Source organism: Dendrobates tinctorius, unplaced genomic scaffold (assembly GCF_039654945.1).
Source record: "Dendrobates tinctorius isolate UK_male_01 unplaced genomic scaffold, ASM3965494v1 ptg000129l, whole genome shotgun sequence".
NCBI classification, from domain to species: Eukaryota; Metazoa; Chordata; class Amphibia; order Anura; family Dendrobatidae; genus Dendrobates; species Dendrobates tinctorius.
Genome location: NW_027361797.1, coordinates 25,402,949 through 25,430,252, shown reverse-complemented (window position 1 = coordinate 25,430,252; position 27,304 = coordinate 25,402,949). Strand labels below are relative to the sequence as shown.

Below are 27,304 nucleotides of genomic sequence, written 5' to 3'. Positions count from 1 at the left end.
AAAAGGATCGACTCTGCTAAGCCATCTATATGGGCATGCAGGTCATAGAAAGTTGAATAAAATCATACCTTGATATCTGCGATCTATTGCCTTATTCCAGAGAAATACACATTTTTCTAAATATGTAAATAAGCTGTTAAGATCTATGGGCCGGATATAGATCTCCCTGAGAATCTGCCTCCAGATTGTAAATGAAAGTGTGAAATATGTATATTAGGAGAGCAGCCTGTCAGTGATTACGTCTCACACTGGTAGCTCCTCCTTTCATTTAAAATAGGCTCTGGAGGCAGATTCTCCGGGAGATCTATGCCCAGCCCATAGATGTTAACAGCTCATTTACATATTTAAAAAAAAAATTGAATTTTGAATTGTGAATTTCTCAGGAATAAGGCATTGGATCAAAGATATCATGGTATCATGTTATTCAACTTCCTATGACCTACATACCCATTTTGATGGCTTTGGGTTGATCCTACTTTCTTTTAAAGACCATTTTGCATATGATGCAGTTGTATGGCAAATACTTTCAGCTACAAAAAATGAATGTAAATTATATGTGCACAAATCATTGGCCAAGGAATATGAGATGCTTACTTGTAGAGATGTAACCAAGAAAAATCTAAACTAGGGTCCCCCAACTATCAGGCTTCATTAATGGTAATGATCTCATGCAGTCCTAGAGAGAACTAGATGATCGGTAATCAACCTATGGCTCTTGTAGTCTAGGACAGTGCCATATCCCCAGGGGGGTACTTGCAAGTCCTCTTGTTACTCTTTTAATTGGCAACACAAGATCTGATCAGATCTGATTTGGAGAAACTTTGATTGAATTTGTTTGCGTAGGAGGTACTTTAATCTAATATAGATAAATATTAAAGTAGAGTTACCGGGTCAAAGTGTAAAATAAAATGTCAATTTCTATAAAACCTATCATTCTGAAATCCCATTGATCTAATGATGTGACATTTTTTAAATATTTTTTTTTTTAAAGAATCCATTTTTTTTTTGTTTATAGTTACCGTGTTCCCATCTTTCACATCATTCTCTTATGATGTAGCCTTTGCAGATGCTGCCGGTAGAAGATTTTTGCCAAATCTTACTAAATCTCTTCAAATAAAGCAATGGAAATGCTGACTCCGTCAGGATGTAAAAAATATATTTATATCGTGCTCAATTAGGAATGATGGATCTCACGGTGAGTGCAGTAGTGTTTTATACGGAGAGTAGCCATAATATTTGGGTTTGGGTTTAGAAATCTGTGACTACTCGTCTATGCAAGGTTTGGACAGGAGTTATTTTGCCCACCGTTTCTTTTACTTTAAATATCTTCTAGTATTCTAAGTATGAATACGGCCTATTGTAAGACAGAATAATGACTAAAATGGGAGCGGGATCATCTGTACGTCTACCTTATGTATTAATAAATTGTAATATTTCTTGATCCCTCCAAAGTAATGAGCTAGCAGTTATTATCCATACATTAAACGGGTTGTCCGGGGTTAGAAGTAAAGGTCTGGTTTTTTTTTTAGAATTGGTAGCTCTCTTGCCAATGAGGAGTGTCTAGAATTGCAGCACAGTTCACTTGATTCAGAATTAGTCATGATACGAGATATAGCCTACAAGAGAGGGATGACTGATGGAGCCGAGACTGGATATTTTAAGTAAAATAGAGTGCATTTTAAAGGGAACCTGTCATCTGATTCATGTTGCCCAAACAACGGGCAGCATGAGTTAGAGCTTGTTTGCAAGATTGCAGCCAGGTACACTGTTCCCTGAAACGCTCCAGAAGGTCTCGGCTCTTGCCAGCGCTGCCGCAGGTGACTGACAGGTCTCTGTCTATGTACACACACAGAAGAAACCAGTCAATCACATCTCGCAGCATTGGGAAGAGCTGTCTAGGGACTTGTCTCCAGCTTTTGGTCCCCGGCTGTATGTCCTAACTATGTTTTCCCTGAAACAACAGAGAGTCAGAGAATTAAATCCCGTACCTAGACGCAAGTGTGCCGTCATGCAGGGATTCATGCTGCCTAAGTTTCGGCAGCATTATTCAGATGGCAGTTTCCCTTAAGTTATGGTATTGTTACAAGTAAAGGTTGGAGCAGCAATTGGGAGAGGCATATATTGGGGTGTTTTCATATTGCACTTTTCTGTGCGTTCATGGGCCCTGTGCGGACTTGCGTTTGAACCCACCACAAAATGGTTTGGACGTATGCGCCAACAGGGCCATAGACTATAAGTCTACTACTTCTCAGTGTCTGCCTCCACTAGGTGTATACGCCCGAAAATGATGCACTGCAAGCACCATTATAGTGTGTGGCCCTGTCGGCCCATACATTCGGACGCAGGCCCCGACTGGACCTATGAAAGTGAAGAAAAGCAAAATGTGAAAGCACCCTTAGAAATAAGCAACAAGTTATGTTGAGGGTTAAAGCGAACATATTAGCAGAATTGTGCTCGTAAACTACAGACAGTGTCAGGTTGGCACTGTTATACTGAGTAAAATGATACCTGGGTTGATGTTTTTATAAATGAAATTCTCATGCCCTGGGATGGCCTGTGGGCAGGGATGTGGGGGGCCTATATGTCAAAATGGTGTCAGCGTCCGCGTCTGCACAATAGTATTATTTGGAGCATGATAGATGCTACTTGACAGACGACGTCCCTGCACCTTTTTTCAAGATGGCGCCAATTTGTTTTTCTCTAGCAAAATGGCGGCAGTGGTAGTGCCTGCACAGTAGCATCAATTGCGTTCTGAATTATGCTACTGTGTAGGCGCGGCCGCCAGCACTATTTTGATTACTATTTTTTTTCTCAAGAAATTTATGTGACAAAATCAAAGGAAAATATGGATATTATAGATCGTATCATGCTACAATGCTGGTGCCTACTTGATGAATGTGATTTTTTTTTCCCAAACAATAAGATATGCAGTATGTATAATAGGGAGCAGGTCACTGAGCCATCAGTGACCTGTCATAAACCATACTGATGAATATGTAAGCAGAGCACCGCATTAAGTCCCCCCCACAGCTCCGCCCACAGGCCGTATCGGGGCACGCTTGATGGGTGTCTCGGGTCTTGATCCTCTGCCTGCTTTCCTCCCACAATCTCCATCCTCCTTCCCTGCTTCATGTTGATGACGTATCCTACGTCACCTACACGGTGTCCCCCTGTCGCACTCCTGCACAGAGGCACTTCTTTGCTCTGTGGAGGGCAGAACAAAGAGTACTGTAGTGCGCATACACCAGCTTCTGGTCCATATCATTGGTGGCCTTTGGCCTTTTCTGGGGCGTGCACATTACACTACTCAGCAGGGCAGAAAGAAGTGCACTTGCACAGGAGAGTGATGGAGGACCCTGTGTGGATGATGCGTCCTACGTCATCTACGAAAAGGAAGACAGTGATTTGAAGGAAGAGGGAAGGCGGCCGTTCAAGACCAGAGACTGCCATCAGATTGGACCGCCCCTTAGGTGAGTATAATAAATTCTCTTTTTTGTGATCTGGTGAGGGGGCTGTGGACTTTTTTTACAGCTTTCTAGTGTGGTGTAAAAGATACTTTAATGGTGGTGCCTGTAGTTTATATGTGGAAAACTTGGTAATGGGTTTACTTTAAATTTTGAAGCATCTTTTCTTAGAGCTATGCATTGTACTATTCCTCCCAGAAATATATGAATAAATTGAAAACTGACTGTTACTATTCCCCTTGTCAATGACACACTGCCACTGTCTGCTTAGTATTGTGTAGAGACACTATTGATATATGTAAGGCTACCAAATACAGTCATATGTAAAAGTTTGGGCACCCCTATTAATGTTAACCTTTTTTCTTTATAACAATTTTGGTTTTTGCAACAGGTATTTCAGTTTCATATATCTAATAACTGATGGACTTAGTTATATTTCTGGATTCAAATGAGGTTTATTGTACTAACAGAAAATGTGCAATCTGCATTTAAACAAAATTTGACCGCTGCAAAAGTATGGGCACCCTTATCATTTTCTTGATTTGAACACTCCTAACTACTTTTTACTGACTTCCTGAAGCACTAAATTGGTTTTGTAACCTCATTGAGCTTTGAACTTCATAGCCAGGTGTATCAAATCATGAGAAAAGGTATTTAAAGTGGCCACTTGCAAGTAGTTCTATTTGATTCTCCTATGAAGAGTGGCATCATGGGCTCCTCAAAACAACTCTCAAATGATCTGAAAACAAAGATTATTCAACATAGCTTTTCAGGGGAAGGATACAAAAAGTTGTCTCAGAGATTTAACCTGTCAGTTTCCACTGTGAGGAACATAGTAAGGAAATGGAAGAACACAGGTACAGTTCTTGTTAAGCCCAGAAGTGGCAGGCCAAGAAAAATATCAGAAAGGCAGAGAAGAAGAATGGTGAGAACAGTCAAGGACAATCCACAGACCATCTCCAAAGACCTGCAGCATCATCTTGCTGCAGATGGTGTCACTGTGCATCGGTCAACAATACAGCGCATGCATAACGCCTTTTTGTATGACCAAACAACTCAATCTTTGTTTCATCAGTCCACAGGACCTTCTTCCAAAATGTAACTGGCTTGTCCAAATGTGCTTTTGCATACCTCAGGCGACTCTGTTTGTGGCGTGCTTGCAGAAACGGCTTCTTTCGCATCACTCTCCGATACAGCTTCTCCTTGTGCAAAGTGCGCTGTATTGTTGACCGATGCACAGTGACACCATCTGCAGCAAGATGATGCTGCAGGTCTTTGGAGGTGGTCTGTGGATTGTCCTTGACTGTTCTCACCATTCTTCTTCTCTGCCTTTCTGATATTTTTCTTGGCCTGCCACTTCTGGGCTTAACAAGAACTGTACCTGTGTTCTTCCATTTCCTTACTATGTTCCTCACAGTGGAAACTGACAGGTTAAATCTCTGAGACAACTTTTTGTATCCTTCCCCTGAAAAGCTATGTTGAATAATCTTTGTTTTCAGATCATTTGAGAGTTGTTTTGAGGAGCCCATGATGCCACTCTTCATAGGAGAATCAAATAGGAGAACTACTTGCAAGTGGCCACTTTAAATACCTTTTCTCATGATTTGATACACCTGGCTATGAAGTTCAAAGCTCAATGAGGTTACAAAACCAATTTAGTGCTTCAGGAAGTCAGTAAAAAGTAGTTAGGAGTGTTCAAATCAAGAAAATGATAAGGGTGCCCATACTTTTGCAGCGGTCAAATTTTGTTTAAATGCAGATTGCACATTTTCTGTTAGTACAATAAACCTCATTTGAATCCAGAAATATAACTGAGTCCATCAGTTATTAGATATATGAAACTGAAATACGTGTTGCAAAAACCAAAATTGTTATAAAGAAAAAAAGGTTAACATTAATAGGGGTGCCCAAACTTTTACATATGACTGTAGTTGTCAATGATTCAAACATTTTCGGGAGGAATAACAGAGGAAGGACATAACGCCGTGTTCTAAGGTTCTCCAGTATTGCAATTTCACGGGGGATATAAATATTCTCAAAAATAGTCTAGAGAGCTGACAGGTGATTGTTAAATGTTGATGTAGCAGAAGAACAGTCTTACTCTGCTGTCCTCATGGATTAGCCGTTGTGACATACAGTACATGGAAGCATTCTCGTTCTGGGCACATTCCAACATATTCTAGGGGTTAAGTGAAATAGCAGTATCATTACTTTGGGAGTTGAAAAATGAACCGGTCTGTTATGTATCTCTGCACCCAAACATGCACTTTTTTAAAAAAAAAAGATCAAAAGAAAAATTAAAATATTTGAAATACTTTTATTTTCAGAAACATATCCAATTACTTCTATTGAATAAATGACTGCCATAATTCAGTCTGCTGATAGCTGCAGCTTCCCACATATGAGCAGTCACATACATTATTGCTTAATCTTTGTTTAATATTTAACTGTGATATCCCTGCTGTTGGGAAGAGACGAATTCCGGGGAATGTATACTGTACTTCAACTAAAAAAATTCCATTTTAGCTAATGCTTTTGCACTGTGAAAAGAATTTTACAATTCATGACTAATTTTAGACAAATTCTTAACATTCTGCTTGACGAAAAGAAAAACACATAGTTGAGTGCTTTAGATAGTTGAGCTGGAGGGACGTCGCTTTGCATTAGTGCAATGGTTTAGTATATTGGAGGGCTAGAGATACAATTAGTTATGCTGTTGAATGGTCTAAATCCAGAGGTGGAAGAGGCAGATACAGTGACATTTGCTAGATGTACATCTAATGATCAGTGGATGCCATGTGAAACCAAGAAGGATATTTTTTCCTCGGGTAAGTCTGGTTTTCACAAGCCAAATTTTATTCTCCTATGTGATAATTAGTACCGGTACTTGTTTTTTTCATTGTGTTGGACCCATTTTTTGGTTGGATGATAACCGTGTTCTGTCTGTTTTTAACTTTTTTTTTCATGGATCCATTGAGTGTCATTGGCTCGTTTGTTCCGCAACACAAAAAGTAGGACGCGTCTCCATTTTTTTTTACGAGTACAAATGTTCTACATTTGGGACATGTGAAAAGGCACCTCCACTATAATGGATCAGTTGTATACAGTATCTATGAATTTACCAGATTGCATACTCACAAAGAAACCCTAATGTGTAAAAGAGTCTTAAAGAGCTTGTCCACTACCCTCACTCTCGAAGATAATTACCCTAAAGATCACCCATATATCTTTTTAGCCTGTTATCTAGATGGCAGATAACTTTTTTTTTTACAACTAAAATACCATTTAGAGCCATACTAGCTCTTCAAGAGCAGCATATTCATGCCACCTGGTTTTCCGATGATAAAATACAATAATCAGACCCACATTACCCCCAAGAATTGGTAATGAGATACAGTGATGACCAACAAAATTTGCTGTCCCAAATTCTACCATTTTTAATTAAAGGTCTTCTCCCAAAGGACCTTGCACATGGACAACTGTTGCTAGTATTTTCTACACCTATAGAAAGCTTTGTACTACAGGCGCCAAGGAAACATTTTTGCTAAAAAAAAAAAATCTGAAAGGATGTACATTTTGATTGGATTTGGTTTTATACAGGTCTTTTGGTTACTGCTTCTCTTTGTGGAGGTAAGACCACCAAGCTGGCATGGAGATGCCTATGGATTCGGCTATACTCCCTGGTCATGCAGGTACTGTTGAATGGGTGAGAAACAGAGTTGAGCAAAAGATTAGCAGAACCCTTGTATAGTGGACATTTGAGCCTCTTTCTTCCTTCAAATGACCTGACGCGTCTTCTAACTAGTAGGCTCTTCATGATGTCCTTACATTGCAGGACGACAAATGTATGAAGTTGTGCTGGGCCTACTAAACAGAAGAGCTGCCGAGGATGTTAGCACTTAATAGGAACTTTGCAGCGTACTGACTGTAGACAACCAATGTTATGAACGTCCTACAAACCTTTTTGATCAACCCTAATCAGAGGTCTTTGACAGAAGAATAGAGAGTACACTGCACTAATGAGAAGTAAGAACCCACAAGCGCTGTCTGTCCTTTTGGAGAACACTAGTTTGGCCAAATATCTTACATCATGTGACAAGTTGACTTATAGGGTTGGCTACCTCTACTAGGTGGCACTAAAGAACCTCCTTTTTTTCGCTTGGTGGAGTGCAAATTTGCATACCTTTTTTACAAATAGCATTGCATGGTCTATAAATATCTCTATTATTAGGTTTCGAGACTCTAAAAGAGAACCAGTACCCTTTGACCTCTCACCCAGCCAACCTGTATCATACTCTATACTAGGGGCAAAATCCTAAAACTGCAAATAAAAATGGAAAATCGCAAGGTGACGATGGGGTTAAACTTGTGATTTCTTAAAAAGTTGATGTATCAGGACATTTTATACCAAGGCAATTATTCTGAATTTTTTTTAGCACATTTTAAAATAAAGTTTATACAACTCATGGCCATGTTTTAAGTTTTACTTTTATAAGAACGGAACTGTGTATTCAGGATTCTAACTTGAAACCTGTACTGTTATGTACAACAGCAAACATAAAGCTCCGTCAGTGTAATGTTCAGATAAACCTCATATTTATCCAAAGCAGAAACCATTTCAGGGATCACAGCCGAGTTGTAAAACAGTTCTTGGAATATTCTGAGTATCGGCCATTAACAAGTTCTTAGCATGTATTATTTAGCAGAAATACTTCTCATCAAAATAAAACCTCAGGAGACACCAGCATGTGAGATACGATTTACTGATACAGTCATGTATTTTATTTTCAACCTCTGTCATTCAAACATTTATTTGTTCTTGTCGCATGCTTGACATGTTTTACTTAGAAAAACTACTGTGATTCTTTGGAAGAAATATTGAGGTAAAAGAATTTTTTTTTTGTTTAGGACTATTATAACACTTTAACTCCCTGTGTAGCTGGCAGCAGAATAGTGGGGTCTTTACTCATGGAGATAATTATAAGTAGTTTTACTTTCTGGACTTCCAAATTATGACTTAAAGGGAATCTATATCTATCAGTAAGATCTACCCTCCTAAGCTGTCGATATGGGCATGTGTGGCGCCCCTGAGGGTTCAGTCGGGACAGAGGTACTGCACCTCCTCCTGAGGTGTGGTGCCCCACTATCCAGGTAAGGTGGAGACACCTGCATCCCACACAACATAGTTGTGTAGCAAAGCACCCTTTGGTGGCTCCCTGCTTGGAACACGAAGCGTGCTGGGAGGTGGGTAGAGTTTAGTTTGCATTAAAAGAGTGGGAAGAGGATAGGATTTAGTCAGGTAGTCACAGGAGTCTGACGAGGTCAGTCTGTGAAAGGAGATCCCCTGAGTGGGATGGATGAAGGAAGTGCTGCAGCCGACCTCAGTGATCTGGGTCCGCTGGCACAAGAAAGGAACATTGATAGAAAGCCTGACTCTCCATAAGAAGGGAAGAATTAGTACGGAACATGAGGAGAAGAAGAGAACCAAGGATCAGGGTTAGAGGAGAACCCTTCCCAAGTTCTAAGCGCAAGGCCGGGGTCCGGTCCCTGAGGTTGTATGGATACTAATGGTCCTGCAGCAGACACCGGAGGAATAGAAGTAGTGACCACTTTATTCCCACACCAGACTTGGGGGCACAACAGCAACGTGTGTGAGCTGGGACTAGGTAGAAGGAGTCCCCGAAGCAGGCTACAGCTGTCTGCCGTACAAGTAGAATTCTTAGGAACATCTGACAGGAGGAACTCCAGTGTAACTCAGTACTGTGAGTACTTCACTAAAAGGCGCTAAGAGGGAGACGTTCAGAAAAGGCACATATGTTGGCGGAGTGTTGGAAAGGAGTACTTCATCTTGCCTGGAAGTTGACTGAGCTCCTGACCCAGAGGACACGGCACGGATGCGGGCACCTGTACCACAACAGACTGTGAGTAAAGCTTTGGAACTACATGCCTTGGTGTCCTCTACTTATTCCTGCGTCAACCTGCCCGGCACTGCTACATCCCACCTGCGCCCAACACTACAGCATCTAAGTGTTACTTCACCTACTCTGCCCTGGGACTACAGCCCTGCCTGTGGAGGGCTATAACATCATTGCTGCACCACACCATCTGTCCCAGAGGAGCTGTTTGCAGCGTCGGCTTAATATCTTCCTTGCCGAACACCACAGGTGGCGTCACGAATCACTTATAAACTTTCTCCACCATAAGCACACTGAAACGACCCCTTTTGCAATGGAGCCCCAGGGCCACGGACCAGGTCACTGCTGCCGTGACAACTCCCATTGAGAAGATCAACCGGCCCGGTACCGAGTACCCCACAGCCCTGGCGAGTGAGGTCGCTCCACATGCTGGTTATAGGAAGCTGAATAAAATGACATCTTGATATCTGCAATACAATGTCTTATTCTAGAGAAATCCATGTTTCATTATATGTAAATGAACTGTTAAGAACTATGGTCCGGGCATAGCTCTGCATGAAAATTTGCCTCCGGAGATTATTATAAATAAAAGGGGACGTTACCATCTATTGGAAGTAGTAATCTTAAAAGTCAGTATCTATCCTTTAATGAGACTTGCCATACATATTTCTCCTTATGGATCATAGAATCATATAATGTTAGAGTTGGAAGGGACCCCCATGGTCATCATGTCCAACCCCCTGCTCAATACAGAATTTGAAGACTTCCCTTGAAGGAGTACTCACCACCTCTCGTGGCAGCCTGTTACACTCATTGATCACCCTCACTGTCAAAAAGTGTTTTCTAATATCTAATCTGTATCTTCTCCCTTTCAGTTTCATTCCATTGCTTCTCATGTTTCCATCTGCAAATGAGAATGATGATCCTTCTACGCTGTGACAGCCCATGTGATGTTTGTAGAGAGCTATTAAGTCTCCTCTTAGCCTTCTTTTTTGCAAGTGAAACATTCCCAGATCCTTTACCCATTCCTCATTGGACATACTTTGCAGTCTGCTCACTATGCTAGTAGCAGTAGTAGGTAGTAGTAGCATAACTGTGGACAAGAGACACTTACAGATAAGTAGATCTCTCTATATAGAAGCTGCAGGCTGCCATTTGTTGCTATGCTTCAGAATGATATTACCATGCACCCATCTGATATTTGTTTGCACTGTGAGGTTTATTATAATCTTTTTTGGTACATCTTGCGTTGGAGGTACAGTTGTGGCCAAAAGTATTGACACCCCTGCAATTCTGTCAGATAATACTCAGTTTCTTCCTGAAAATGATTGCAAACACAAATTCTTTGGTATTATTATCTTCATTTAATTTGTCTTAAATGAAAAAAACACAAAAAGAATTGTCCTAAAGCCAAATTGGATATAATTCCACACCAAACATAAAAAAGAGGGTGGACAAAAGTATTGGCACTGTTCGAAAAATCATGTGATGTTTCTCTAATTTGTGTAATTAACAGCACCTGTAACTTACCTGTGGCACCTAACAGGTGCTGGCAATAACTAAATCACACTTGCAGCCAGGTGACATGGATTAAAGTTGACTCAACCTCTGTCCTGTGTCCTTGTGTGAATCACATTGAGCATGGAGAAAAGAAAGAAGACCAAAGAACTGTCTGAGGACTTGAGAAACCAAATTGTGAGGAAGCATGAGCAATCTCAAGGCTACAAGTCCATCTCCAAAGACCTGAATGTTCCTGTGTCTACCGTGCGCAGTGTCATCAAGAAGTTTAAAGCCCATGGCACTGTGGCTAACCTCCCTAGATGTGGATGGAAAAGAAAAATTGACAAGAGATTTCAATACAAGATTGTGCGGATGTTGGATAAAGAACCTCGACTAACTTCCAAACAAGTTCAAGCTGCCCTACAGTCCCAGGGTACAACAATATCAACCCGTACTATCCATCGGCGTCTGAATGAAAAGGGACTGTATGGTAGGAGACCCAGGAAGACCCCACTTCTTACCCCGAGACATAAAAAAGCCAGGCTGGAGTTTGCCAAAACTTACCTGAAAAAAACTAAAACGTTTTGGAAGAATGTTCTCTGGTCAGATGAGACAAAAGTAGAGCTTTTTGGCAAAGGCATCAACATAGAGTTTACAGGAGAAAAAAAGAGGCATTCAAAGAAAAGAACACGGTCCCTACAGTCAAACATGGCGGAGGTTCCCTGATGTTTTGGGGTTGCTTTGCTGCCTCTGGCACTGGACTGCTTGACCGTGTGCATGGCATTATGAGATCTGAAGACCACCATCAAATTTTGCAGCATAATGTAGGGCCCAGTGTGAGAAAGCTGGGTCTCCCTCAGAGGTCATGGATCTTCCAGCAGGACAATGACCCAAAACACACTTCAAAAAGCACTAGAAAATGGTTTGAGAGAAAGCACTGGAGAGCTCTAAGGTGGCCAGCAATGAGTCCAGACCTGAATCCCATAGAACACCTGTGGAGAGATCTAAAAATGGCAGTTTGGAGAAGGCACCCTTCAAATATCAGGGACCTGGAGCAGTTTGCCAAGGAAGAATGGTCTAAAATTCCAGCAGAGCATTGTAAGAAACTCATTGATGGTTACCGGAAGCGGTTGGTCGCAGTTATTTTGGCTAAAGGTTGTGCAACCAAGTATTAGGCTGAGGGTGCCAATACTTTTGTCTGGCCCATTTTTGGAGTTTTGTGTGAAATGATCAATGTTTTGCTTTTTGCTTCATTCTCTTTTGTGTTTTTTCCTTTAAGACAAATTAAATGAAGATAATAATACCAAAGAATTTGTGTTTGCAATCATTTTCAGGAAGAAACTGAGTATTATCTGACAGAATTGCAGGGGTGTCAATACTTTTGGCCACAACTGTATTTAGTTATATATGCCTATAGATTTTCACCAATGCTACTTAATATAACGTGATTGTAAGCACATTAGTATATCCTGATTCTACATAATACCTTCAGAGGGATAATAAGCCTGGAGTAACCCCTCCTACTCTTATTCTTTCCCTGACCCATTGATTAAACATATCCCTATCACTAATACATTATTAGGCGCTATATCACATAATAACATGCACCAGAATAGTCCTGTAGTGGTTACTGAACCTAGAACATATAGCTCTACGAGATATACTAGTATCTAGAGCAGCAGACCTTTTTGACCTTGAGAGCCACATTCAGCTCTGAGAGGGGGTCACAAGCAACATCCTGCTCCTGTCCCCCTCAAAGTAGTGTCTACCAAAGTCCCCATTACGGGTATAATGATAACCAAAGCTTTCCCACAGAAATCACTCCAAAGCAGTACACTGAGATCAAGGGGTTCCCACAATACCCCCACTCAGTATTCTCCCATCAAGGACTGTTCAGCTTTTAATATTGCTAATATCTTTTGTAGGGGTTAAGTTATTTTTGTTTCTATTTATAGTTACCTCTTGGTAGTACACAATTCTTTTTGGTTTTGTTAACTCTTTCAGTACCCTAGGGCGTAATTCATCTGGACCAGGAGATTTAAATTAATTTAAATTACCGTATTTATTGGACTATAACACTAACTTTTTTTCCCAAAAAATTTATAGTCGGAATATACTTACAAGTAGTGTGGCGGCAGCAGGAGTCAGGCTATTCTGCGGTGGTCCGACGCTACAGGGCTATGATCACACTTCCTTCTTAGGCTGATGCGGCAGTATTCGGCCGTGCGCAGTGGTGCAGGGCTCCGACTACATTTTCTGAAAGCCTGGAGCTCCCGCACTTCCATTGCTGTGATGGGTGACCTCCGGGAAAATGGCTGCCAAGATCTCAATCTGCGCATGCGCCGACTCGGTAGCCACTTTCCCGGAGGCCACCGCATCGCAGCAGTGGGGTTGTGTGGGGCTCCAGGCTTTCTCAAAATGTTGACGGAGCCCCTACCACTGAGCACCGACTAACCTGCCGCACCACCCTGGGATGGGATTTCTCAAATGCTACTGCTACGCAACAATGAATGTGCGGGGGCTCCGGGCTTTCAGAAAATGTCGCCGGAGCCCCCACGCCATGAGCACCGCAGAACTTGCTGCACCAGTCTGGGATGGGAGTCATATCATCGCCGGACCACCGAACAGCCCCTGTGACCACGCTCCACCAGCGCTACTGATTTTCCCCGGTAAGCTGAATTCGGATTGTAAGACAGACCCTCATTTGACGCATTTTTTTTCCTTGCTTTCCTTCTGAAAATTTGGGGTGTGTCTTATGGTCCAGTGCGTTTTTATAGTCTGAAAAATACGGTAGCTAGGTGTTCTCTCACCATCTCTCGGTTTATGGATAGTGTGGATTCTTTTATTCCTTCAATGGCACCATGAAGATCAATTGATGTTACATTTGCTTTCTTAGAGAACACAGTTGCAAAAAGGAATTGTTCCACTCCTGGTTTTGATGTAAAATACTGAGCTTATGAACGTGGCCTTGTGGACCCATCTGCAGGTTCCTCTCAGCTTCCATCTCACATGCGGTCAATGTTGCAATATTGTCGCAATACAGTAGAGCCCAAGAGCTGCAAAAAATGTGCTTGTAATGAGACAAATTTCAGTTCTACTGTGCTGTTAGCTAAATGTCTCACACAGGTAATGCCCCCTCTTATTAAAAATTTTATTCAGCTTCCCATGACCCGCATGTCCATATAGACAGCTTAGGAGGGCTGATCTTAATGACATATTCCCTCTATAGAAATGGTAGTCGGGAACATCACAAAAGAGAATTTCTTGGTAAAGTGAGTAAAACAATTCCAGTATAAGTTCTCTTGTGAGGCAATGTTTCAACTGTAAAATGCAAGTGTTCAAACTCTGGTTATATTTATAGGACTAAAATGATTTTTTCAGACTAATGGAAAACTATTTCAACATTTTTTCTTATCCGGTAATGATTAAATGTTAACATTTAAGATAATGTAACAAAATACATGTGCAGTAATACACATATAGTTTGCAATGATTAGGACCATCTTCCATGTTTTACGAGAGACCACTGTAGAGAATATGCAACATTTCATGATAGTTATGCATTTCAAAGGCTATACATGTAATGTGCTCTTACAGCTTCGCTTTTTGCTCTGGCACATGGGGATGTCATGAGCGGGAGACTGACTTATTAATGTCATAATAAATAATAATTTATTATTATTATGGCACATACTTATCACTTTCAACCACTTAACTTACAACCACTTACAACTTTATAGTATTGAGTAAAGATGGACTTACCCCCGGATGTTTTGGTCTGGTGGGTTCAGACCATCTGTTAAAGAAATGGACATTTCTCTGGCTAAACAGTTAAAGAAGTTTGGGTTTGGGTACCAGAACAGTACCCAGACCCAAACCTGGACCCCATTCACTTGAATGGGGGCCTGAACATCCAGTGTTTGCCACGGTGTCATGTGAATGACACTGCGGCAAACACTGCTTCTGATCGGTGGTAAAATCATTACCGCCGTTCAGACAGTCGCCTTTCCCATGCTGTCAAATGACAGTGTGAGCCTGCAGCTGTGATCGGAGGTAAAAAGTTGGGTGATGGGAGTATTCATCAGCCTGTGCCTGCACTCTAAATAAATAATAATTAAAAAAACAACAACGATGTGGATTCCGCTTTATTTTTTGATAACCAGGCAGGCAAAACTGACATCTGGGGGCTGCAACTATCCGCTGTCAACATAACCAAGGTTGGTTATCAAGAATAGAGGGGTCCCCACGCTGTTTTTTAATTATTTAATTTATTTATTAATAAAATGGTGTCAGGTCCCCCTCATTTTTGGCAACCAGCCTTGCTAAAGCAGACAGCTGGGGGCTTGTACTCTCAGGCTAGTAAGGATCCCCAGATATTGGCCCCAGCCTAAAAATACCATAGCCACCCAGAAAAGGCGCATCTATTAGATGTTCCAATTCTAGTGCTTTTCCCAGCTCTTCCCACTTGCCCTGTAGCGGTGGCAAGTAAGGTTCATATTTGTGGGGTTGATGTCACCTTTGTATTGTCAGGTGACATCAAGCCCACGGATTACTAATGGAGAGGCATCTATCAGACACCTATCCATTATTAATCCTATAGTTATAGTGTAAATAAAGACACAGCCAGAATAAAGTCTTTTATTTGAAATAAAACAAAACACACTTTTCCATTTTTATTTAAAAATAACAAACACACTTACCTAACGCTCATTCCATTGAATCCTTCGTCTCCAGTAATAAAACAAAAATTAAAAACAATATCCCTCACCTGTCTGTCGTTCTGTCCCATGCCGTAATCCATGTCTGGGGATAAATAGTTTTGAACCTGGAGGGTGACAAGATGACTAGCAGTGACTTCATCGAGGTTACCGCAGGTCACTGAGGCTGTATTCCTAGCTGGGCCAATGAACTGCAGTGACCTCGCTCTGGTGAGAACACCACTAGCACTGTGAGAACAATGCTCATGTTGCAGAGGTAAGTTCACCGAAATTCAAATTTGCTGCAGTGATGTTCTCCCGGTGAACTGTGTAGAACTCGCCTCTGCAACATCAGAATTCTTCTCACTGTGCTAGCGGTGATCTTACGCTCACAACAGCTCATTCATCCATGGTTCTCAGCCTGGACTATTGCATCTTGGCACCATCCAGGTTAAAAACTATTTATACCCAGACATGGATTACGGTGTAGTGTGGAACTGAACGTCGGACATTTGAGGAATATTTTTGGTTTTTGCTTTCTTACAGGAGACAAGGGATTCAATGGAATGGACGTTAGGTGAGTATTACTGTTTGTTATTTTTAAATAAAAAAAAGTGTATTTTGTTTTTATTTCAAATAAAATACTTTTTTCTGACTGTATGTTTATTTACCATATAACTATAGGATAAGGAAATGGATAGGTGTCTTAAAGGCGCTTCTCCATTACTAAGCCATTGGCTTGATGTCACCAGACAATAGAAAGGTGACATCAACCCCACAAATATGAATGCCACTGCTACAGGGCAAGTGGGAAGAGCCAGGCAAAGCGCCAGAATTGGTGCATCTGTGAAATGCAATTTGAGGAAATAAAAAAATCTTATCTACTCTTAAATGGTATCAGTAGAAACAACAGCTCAAGCCGCAAAAATAAGCCCTCACACAGCTCCATATACCAAAAAATGAAAACATTACGGGACTTGGAAAATAGTGACACAAACAAACTTTTTATTAATTTATTTTTTAAAATTTTCCATTTTTTTTTTCTCGATCTAAATAATAATAAAAAACTAAACATGTTTGGTATCGATGTACTCATACCTGACCTGGAGAATCATATTGCCAGGTCAGTTTTACAGTATAGTGAACATGGAAAATAAAAAAAGAACAATAAAAAATTCAAAAAACAATTGTGGAATTGCACTTTTCTTACCCTTGCAAAAAAGGGAGGGAAAAATAGAAAATAGCCCGTCAGTAAGTGATTAATGGGCTTTATGGAAAACTCATGCAATTTTTTTAAACGCAATGAATACTATTTGCCATACTATTTTTATTATGGTGTTCAGTAGTGACGAGCGAAGGTGCTCGGGTAAGGAGTTAACCAAGTGTCTTTGGCGCGCTCAAAAAATGTGTTTGAGTTCCCGCAGCCTAACAAACAGACAATCCCTGCATGTGTTGCGGCTGTCTAATAGCCGTGAAACATGCAGCCGTGGGGACTTAAACATATTTTTCGAGCATGCCGAAGACACTCATCCGAGCATGCTCAGGTGCTAACTAATGCTGTATCCAAGCACGTTCCCTCATCACTAGCGCGCAACGAAAATTATGTGCTGAAAGGGAAAAGGTGAAGAGTTTAATCATTCTAATATGACGAGATGTGAGTGTGATACATTCTATGAGGAATTTTGGAAAATATAGCTGTTGTGAGCTTTTATTTCTAAAATTTCTCTCTTGCTGGACTTGTTTGCACATAGACGTCTGTATCAGTCAGGGGAAATTAATGACTTTGAATTCCTTGCCAGTTTTTAGTTCTGGTGTATATATTGGCCTCATGTTGTAGCATATCCTTACGTTTGAAGTTCAGGGATTTCTTCCAGAGCAGTAGGATGTGGTTAACCCGAATTTGGTGCGACGTGTTCCTTTCGTTCTGCATACCTGTGACACTGTATCTTTAGCCAACTGGTTGCCACCAATATGCGGGTACTTTGTCATTGATGTATGTAGACAGCTGGCAGCTGCCCAGGTCCAAATAACTTGTGCGAGAAAACATCTTTGTTGTGCTGAAATCATGTGGTGTTTTATTGCACATTCCTCCAGTCCCAAAGTTGCTTTCAGCATTTTGTTGTGCTGGATTTTGTTTTACAATGCATGGTTTGTATTCTATGCACACATTTTTTACTGAAAAGGCACATTTTTTGAAGCATGCTTCAGCAGCGTGATGTTAAGCATTTCTTTCTCTAGTACCCTTACATAGCTTAGTAAACATTACTTTAAGTAGATAATAAACAAAACTATTCTTTTTACTCTGTTATATTTCATTACAAACTGATCCCTTCTATAAAACTTTCATTCCTACTGTATGTAGCGCCTCTAGAATTTAGCCAGATCTGTCATCAGCTTTTAGGGTAAACAGTGTATTGCTTTGTACATTTGGTCATTTGAAGGGGTTCCCTGGGACTATTTTATTTTCTCTTGTGGGCCTAAGAAGTTACAGGCAGATAGTTGCTATCTACCTGCCTGTTCTGCCGGCGCTGGTCTCTGGCTCAGATCGGTCATGGACCGCTCCTGCCTGCGATTCTGCAGCATACGGTGATGTCACGTAGAAAGAGCAGTGGTCTCTCTTCTGCTTTGCTCTGTCCACAAGGCGTAACTGACAGTGCTGTGCTGATTATCAGCTGCCTGTGGGGAGCCGTCTGTCAATCAACATGGTGTTGGCAATCCCGCCTGTTGATGTGAGCTCAAATGAAGCAGCAGATTCGCCTGCAGGAGCAGTCCGTGACAGCTCTGAACCAGCGCTGGGCAGGACACTGCCTGAGCCCACACTGTATGTGCATCCACACTGTATGCATGCCCACACAGGCACTATGTGTACATGGCCAGACGCCTTCTCCTTGCTCTTCCTTATGGCCACCAATCACTACACTTTTCAGTGTATCAGTTTAGCAACCGGCGACCGCATGCAGGAGCCAGTGAGAAAACTCCCATACACACTGTGTGCGTACTTGTACTAACATGATGTGAAGGTTGACAGAGGCTCATGCAGTGTCTGTGAGCACGGGCAAAATCAAGGGTTGAGTTCAGGCACTGATTGCGCTGTGCAAGCTAGCACTGTTAATCAGAAGCAGGAAAAGTCCCTAAAATGCAAATTGTCAGGGGCATAACAGTGCAGAGCCCTTGGCCACATCAAGGGTGGACTGAAGGCCCCACCTTTGGCTTTAAATTAAAAGAAATTTTCTCGGGCTTTGTACCACTAATATGTACTAGTATGATTTTTACAGAGACTTTAGTCCCCTGTGTTAATATCTATTTTGAGGGTAATAAACTTCCTTTTAAAGGGGCTGTCCATTACTAGGAACAACCCCTTCTCAATCTGAATGTTCCTGGTGCTCAAGTGAGGTTGTTACGTCATACGAGCGGCGCTGTGCCCAGTCAGTGCTGACGTCACTGTATCGCTTCTGGACGTATAAGTAATCAAGAGGAACTGAGCGGCAGGCGCAGCCCTGAGCTCCTTTTGCCTACTTATACGTCTGAAGGCGGGACAGTAATGCCAACACTGATTGGCCACAAGGCTCGTGTGATGTAACAACCTCTCGTGAGCCCCAGAAACAAGTGCCAACATGAGAGTGAGTACAGGTGTTTTTTTTGTTTTTTTTTTAACAGAGGCAAACATTCAGATTAAGAAAGGTTTGTCCTAGTATTGGACAACCCCTTTAATAAAATATGTTGCAGAGTTGTTATTTAATTGGGAATACAATTTACTATAGGGAACATGTCAGGAGACATGACAGGACTTCTTTAAGTAGTGCTCCTAAAATGTCAATTCATAAGGGGTGGATGTCTAATCTTCGGTTTTATTCATCTAGACCACGATATGTATAAAATATTAGTAGAGTGAGTCAGTAATAGTCATCTACACACCGACCTCAAAATTAGGAGTAGTTTTCCTCTTCCTTCAGTATTGATTTTTCATTTTAATTAATTTATTCCTGATGTAGAAGCCAATTGTTAGGTCAATGGTAATCATGGATCTTCATTCTCCACGTCAAGGTCTCCAAATGCACCACCTAGGAGAACAAGACTCACAAAACACATTTTAATGGCTGAAATTGTGCCTCATGATGTCTTATGTATGAAAAAAGTTTGTCTTCATTTTATATGGCAAGTTATTATTTCTGTGTCTTTTATTATGTTGTCTGTTGCGGGAGACCCATTTTTGTTGCATTACTTTACTAACTATACCCCTTTCCTTTTTTAGTTGAACCATGAACTGCCAAGGTTGACCTTGTTCTGCATAGCTGTATACCGCAGGGAAAATGAGGGACTTTTGGGGGCAGATGTGTTTCCATTACACTACCATAATGCCCCTAAAAATCCTTATTGTTCTTGCAGTGTTCTTCTGAGTCTCTGGACCCTTCATTCAACATCAAGAGATAGCCGGGATGTTATTTTTCGGAAAGCCTATTTAAACTACCACAGTTGCTTCCGTTCTTTATTTTTGGCAAGCCTAAAATATAGAAAAAGAGATGTGCCAACACAGACAGTCTTTTTGCCAAAGAGGTTGAAAGAGAGATGAGCGTGGGATGTTTTAACCCTTTGATCTCTACATTGGCACACTCTGCTTGCTTTTTTTTATTTTTTTTTTTTGCTGAATGTTTGGCTAGAATTGGTTATACTGTTTGACATTACATTCTAAGTGTGAACTAGAACAAATTTAGTTTTATTGCTCAAAAACAGAAATGAGGAAAAACGCAAAAAGACGCTTTTTAAGGAAAAATGTCGTAAAACAAAGTAACAAGACATTTTAAAGGGTTATTATGTTCATTTTCATGGATGTTGTTAGTTCTTGTAATGACAAACACTTTTGCCATTTGCAGCTTATTAAAATTTGCAGCTGTTCTTGAGATATTAACACTTTTTTTTTATTTTACTGCTTGTTGCCTAGGAGACCGACCACTGCTGCTGTAAAGTTTGTAAGCAGCAATGTAATCTGGCCATGATTAGGAGGTAAAAGCACACTCCAATGATCATGAAAACAGTGCTTACAAACTTGCCAGAAAAGAGCTTGTCAACTCTTCGCATGTCCTGCTGTCTAGCAGCAGTGGTTGATGTCGAAGGTAGCGAGCTGTAAAGAAAAGTTTTAATATCTCAAGAACGGATGAACATTTTCAGAAGCAGTAAATTGCAAACTTCCTTGTATTTACAAGCACTATCTGACGATACCTATCTTATGAAGCTGGGAATAACCCAGTTAACCTATAAAGTAGAGCTGGCTATATAGAAGCTTCTGCCATGTCTCCTCTCCAGATACTTTTTCCAAGGTGACATCATTATAATAAACAGTGACATTTCACATCATATAAAGGAGTTCATGATCTATGTTATCTGTAGCCATTCTATAATGCTTCAGATATTTCAAAACATGGCTCCAAGTCTCTTTCCTTCAAGCCGTTGGCATTGCTCCACACTTGTTTCTTAACATTAGACCGTATACACTTGGACGTCAATCTGTAAGTCTTTGTGTCTCTGATTGGTGCCTCTGTGCCTCTCCTTGTGTCATTCTCTTCCCCCACACTATGCACGACAATGTCTACACCTACATATTACAGCATTTTTTTGTAATTAATTAAAAACAAACTTTTAACAGTATGTGCCTCCTTATTAAAATTAGATACACATAGGGGTTTAAAAGGGGCCCATAGAATTGTTTGGGCACTGTATATTTAGGGTCCATACAATGTAGACCCATAGTATACAGAAATAGTGTCTCACTAAGAGAAGGAAGTTGGTACCATATGAGAATTTAAAATAAAGTAATGAACATTTCATAATCAGAAGGGTTGTCCAGCCGATAACAATTGTAAAAGGGCTCAGACTGGTGTAAAAAAGTAAAATAAAAGAAGTAATGGTCAAGAGAATCTGTCAGCAGGTTTTTTGCTATTTAATCTAAGAGTAGCATAATATAAGACAGGAGACCCCGATTCCAAGGATTTGTCAATTATCAGCATTTTATCAGCAGGAGATTATCACCACAGGACTACAGCTCATGTGCAGAGCAGTCAGGTTAATCTGTATAACCCCGCCTCCACCACTGAGTAGTAGCTTGCTGACATTGCACAGTGTACACTGGAAGCTGCCAAACAGTGGTGTGTGGGCGGTAGAGGGACTTTTATATAGTTTAAAGGCCCTTTTACATTTAGCGATGCACCAGCGATTCCGACCACGATATGACCCGGTCAGGATCGCTGGTGCATCGCTAAATGATCGCTAGTGAGCTTTCATACAGAAAGATCTCACAGCGATGCAGCAGCGACGCAGAGCACGATACTCACCTTTCACACACAGCGATCCTGACGTCCTCCCGCCCGCCTCCACGCGTCGCTCGTCACAGCAGGAAGTCTCAGCAGGAAGCTGACGACGAGAAATGGAGCCGGACATTCTCGCGCGATCAGCGATGGACAGTGGGGGAGCCGGTCGTTGGTAAGTATCACACATAGCGATATCGCTAGCAATATCGCTATAACGTCACAAAATCAGTGACGTTTTAGCGATATTGCTAGCGATATCGCTTAGTGTAAAAACCCCTTTACTCTTAGCTGTGCTACATCTCCATCAGAGAAAACAGGTATTCTATAAAACCCCACCAAGCAACCCATAAGTGATGCTTCCTTGGAATCAGAATTTCCTGCCCTACATTATGCTGGTCTCAGATTACGTAATAAAAATCTGCTGATAGATTCCCTTTAACATAAAACCACTAGTCCCATCTCAACTCACTGTAAAAAAAATGTAAATGCCCACAGAGCCAATCACAACAATCTGAGGTGAGTCCCTTGTATGTCAAGATAAGATCAGGTAAGGTTTGGAACAAGAGCTGGTTCAAATCCCACCAAGGACAACATCTGCAAGGAGTTTGTATGTTCTCCCCGTGTTTGCGTGGGTTTCCTCCGGATTCTCCGGTTTCCTCCCACACTCCAAAGACATACTGATAGGGAATGTAGATTGTGAGCCGCAATGGGGACAGTGATGATAATGTCTGTAAAGCGCTGTGGAATTAATGGCGCTATGAAAATGAGTAAAATAAATAAAATGAGTATTTCTATTTATTTTTTATACAGTTGTGCTCAAAAGTTTTCATACCCGGCAGAGAATATGAATGATAACACCAAAATGTTTTCTCCACTCATGGTTAGTGGTTGGGTGAAGCCATTTATTGTCAAACTACTGTGTTTTCTCTTTTTAAATCATAATGTCAAATCAAAACATCCAAATGACCCTTACATACCCCATTTCTTAATTGCCCCCTCTAACATCAATGACAGCTTGAAGTCTTTTGTGGTAAAAACAGGATATCCAAATCAGCACATTTCAACCCCATTCCCCCCTCCAACAACCATCCCACCCTTTCAAACACCAGTCGTACTCGACCAGAACCCAAATTTCAGTACACATAGGAATATAAAGTCCAAAACACCTACAACATGTCTTTTCACACTTTTGTCAGGACCAGTTAACCAGCGTACAGTCCAGACTGTTATACAGAGTATCTATTAAGACTCTTTAGCCAGCATTAAACAACAATAATTAATAGTTACGCCCACCCCCCCTCCCCAAGGAGACCAAAATTTGTCAAAATATGCACTTCTTTTCTTTTGGAATAACCCCTTTTTCAACCTGAATAAGAGATTCCCCGCAGGATGGAGGTCTCTATGAGATCCAATTTTAAGCAATTAGTTTCCTGGGGGCGAACGTCAGGCCTGTAATAGCAATTTTTCACACTTTTTCCATACCAAGCTCATCAACATATCCCAGAATACAAATCAAGGGGTCTTTTATATGCAAATTCTATATTGTTAAGAACCACAATCCAAAATGTATATAATTGCGGACATGACTATAACGTGAAATATTCTTGCATCTTCCCCAGGACAGCGCGGGCTATTAGAGTTGGGTCTGATGCCCATTTTGAACAACACCACTGGTGATCTGTATACTCTGTGCATGACATACAACTGTGAAGGTCTACCAGGTTCACTTAGTGAGAGGCTGCAGACACTTTCCAGGTCTTTAGAAATGACCCCCAACTCTAATTCCCAATTTTGTATAACCAGCAATGGAAATTTTTTCATATAGATAAATTGCAAGTCCTCATATATGCAGTAAATCACTCCCTTAGTAGCCCCTTATTGAGCATATAGTGTCTAAAGCAATATCTTTCTGAACTACAAAATCATTTAAATTCCATTGGGCTTTATATGCATGTTTAAGTTAGAAGTATTGAAATAAACTACTTTCAGGCAGGTGAAATTCCTCCTGTAAAAGTTCGAAGGTTTTGAGTACATCGCTACTTATTAACTGGTTATCATATCATAGAAAATTTCCATGGGACTCCTAATTTCCAAATTCTAATAATTTCGCAAATTCTAGGAGATGCTCATTATTCCATATGGGTGAATAAATTGTAAAGAATTCTGTTTCTCTAATTTGTGTAACCTTAGACTAAACTCTAATAATAAGGCCCAACGTAGGGAATTCCGGTGGGCCGTTAAATTTCACCGCCTCCAAACTGCTCACAAGAGGTCCAATTCCTATTTATTTTAATGGAGATTGCGTGATCTTGGATTATGAATTTAGTAGTCCAATGGGCGGTCTTGCCATTACTAGACCGCCATCTTTGAGCATACTCACTCACATAAGAAAGGCTGGAAATCACTTAGTCACTCCACCCACTGGACTCCTAAATTTCCTATCATCCGTTAATGCCCTCTGTCTACAAAGTTCTCCATTAAAGTAAAGTATTCTATTAGCCATTGCGATATATAATAATTTGTTATCCACTAATTACTTTTTTGTACATTTTTATTTAGTAATACTGTTAAGCATAATACACTTTAAGCCTGCATGATAAGAGACATATTCTTGGCAACCACTAATAAAAATTTAAATTGTTCAGGGTTTTTGTATAATTGTTTTTGTCTTTACATCTTTTTTTCCTGTTTTTGGCTTGATTTTAACTGTTTATTTTAGTCTAACATATTTGGATTGGTGGAAATGGTTGACATTTCTATGGGCACGTTGCTAATGCACTATCATTTCTTTTATGCTTTTTACTTTGTAGTTATTTAACAGCAACTTTGAATGTTTTGAAGTGTTTTTTTTTCACCAGAGGCAACTGTTATCTAAATGCTGATGCTAGGGTGCTCAATTAATCAACTGGGGTGATTCTGTTAGTGCACCTGACATTTCCCCTGCACATTTGCCCAGAGCACGAGAACTTGTACAGATTGGCTCTTTTTTGCTCATAGAGGAGAGTCCTAAGCTGATGTGTCACTCAGATGAATGCTTTTTGCAACCCCTCCCCTTTGTTCTTGAGGACATGCAAAACTATATATTTCATGGATCCGTACATTCCTCAACCAAAAATCTGCAAAAACTCTAGTCCATGCCCTCATCATCTCTCGCCTTGATTACTGCAACCTCCTGCTCTGTGGCCTCTCTAACACTCTCGCACTCCTCCAGTCTATTCTAAAATCTGCTGGACTAATCCACCTGTCCCCCTGCTATTCCCTGGCCTATCCCCTCTCTTAATCCCTGCACTGGCTCCCCATTACCCAAAGACACCAGTTCAGAACCCTAACCATGACATACAAAGCCATCCACAACCTGAGTCCTCCATATATCTGTGACCTCGCCTCCCGGTACTTACCTGCACACAACCTCCGATCCTCACAAGATCTCCTTTTCTACTCCCCTCTTATCTCCTCTTCCCATAATCGCATACAAGATTTCACCCCTACTCTGGAACTCTCTACCACAGCATTTCAGAGTCTTGCCTACCATGGAAACCTTCAAAAAGAACCTGAAGACCCACCTCTTCCGACAAGCGTACAACCTGCAGTAACCACCGATCCACCAAACCCCTGAACGACCAGCTCTACCCTCGCCTACTGTATCCTCACCCATCCCTTGTAGATTGTGAGCCCTCACGGGCAGGGTCCTCTCTCCTCCTGTACCAGTCATGATATGTATTGTTTTAGATTACTGTACTTGTATTATGTATACCCCCTCACATGTAAAGCGCCATGGAATAAATGGCGCTATAATAATAAACCAGTGGGTGGAACAGACTCTAAGTCTCCTGGCCACACCAAGGGTGCACAGAGCTCACTAATAAGCATATTTGTTTACACATCAGTTTCTACAGGAAAGGCAGCCACTGTAACACAAATAATGCAAATTTAATAGGGGCTATATCTTCAACAAGGCCATGACCCCGATTCATCAAAGCAGTTTTACCAGAATTTTGGCATAAATTGCTTTGAAAAGTCGAAAACGTTTTGCAAAACTCGCAATTCTGCGAATTTCTGCTTTTTTACACCAGGTTCTCCTAGCTCAGCCAAAATGGATGGAGCTGTGACAGTATGGAAGCACGGTGGAGTTGATGCTATGGCGTTCCTGAAGTCAGAAATCTTACGGACAAATGCGCTTCTTAATGAATCAGGAGTGTCTAATTCCAACACACCCATTCATCAAGACTGGTGAGAAAATTGCCAGTCTCAATGAATCAGAGCCTAAGTTCTTAGTTCATACAGTTAGTTTCGCCAACAGACTCAGGGGCCCAAAAGGTAAGGGGGCCCACTTCTAACCCGAAATTAGGTGGAATTGTGCATTATGATGAGCTATTGGGCTGCAAAGGGCCCACATATTGTTATTGCACAGGGGCCCTCATGTCTATGTCTGCTACTGATGTAACATATGCCAAAAAATATTTAGTGCATTCACTCTAACTTTGCCACTCCTTATTTCACTTTATATTTGCCACTTTGTATTTAAGAAATGTTTCACCTCAATGATACATTTTGAAAAAATTATACCAGCACAAATTTTTAAGCATGGTATTACACCTCTCAATATTAAGATAGGAGCCTGAGAACAAAAGTCAAATGTCACAAACCAATGAATAATTCTGCACAAATTGTGATATATTTTTGGCATTTTAATTGGTACACTTTCTAACTTTACAAAACTATAACATGACCTAATTAGTAACCATTTGATGTAACTCCAAAACATTCATCAATTTCTGTACAGTAAGGCCAAGAGTCACACAACACATAATAAAAATATTTTACTTTATTCAATACAAGCAATAATAAATTAGAATAGACAAATAGAGAAATTAAAATGGAATGTTTCCTCAGGGAGAATCAGTGGCGAAACACATGCTCGGGTGGGCAAGCACCATTCTGTGGTCAAGTGTCCCTTGTGGTGCACTATCTCCAGTGGGGTTACTGTTGGGCTTGTCTAGCTACTTTTTTAATCATCTGGCAGAGTCTACCTTGTATTTTTATACTACTACTTTTTTACATATTGGAAATTTTAGCAAAAATGTGGTACATATGTGATGGGTCTTTTAGACCTCTAGACATACATTGCATTACTTATTTTCTGACTTGTATGAATATTATTATACCTGGACCACATTAATTGTTGAATCATGTGTCGTAATGACCTTGTCCATATGAGTTCACATTCCATTTTTACAGTAATGGCCGATAGTGTTGGCACCTTTGAAATTGGTCCAGAAAATTATTTATTTCTCTCAGAAAATAATTTAATTTACACATGTTTCGTTATACACATTGTGAGAAGGTCACTGGTAAAATACTGGAGGTGAGATACGTGTCACTCAGGATGTTAGCCTCCGTGTTTGTTTTTTTAATTTTGCACTGAT

The 27,304-nt window shown here is 40.8% G+C and overlaps 1 long non-coding RNA gene across 1 annotated transcript in view; it reads left to right on the top strand.

The window, feature by feature from the left end:
- Positions 1–24,525, top strand: part of LOC141047676 (uncharacterized) — a 117,216-nt gene extending 92,691 nt beyond the window's left edge. Inside the window, exons 3-4 of the long non-coding RNA XR_012219881.1 lie at positions 1,016–1,195; positions 19,829–24,525. This is a non-coding gene — a long non-coding RNA (uncharacterized lncRNA). The remainder of the gene's footprint in view (positions 1–1,015; positions 1,196–19,828) is intronic.
- Positions 24,526–27,304: the final 2,779 nt, after the last annotated feature.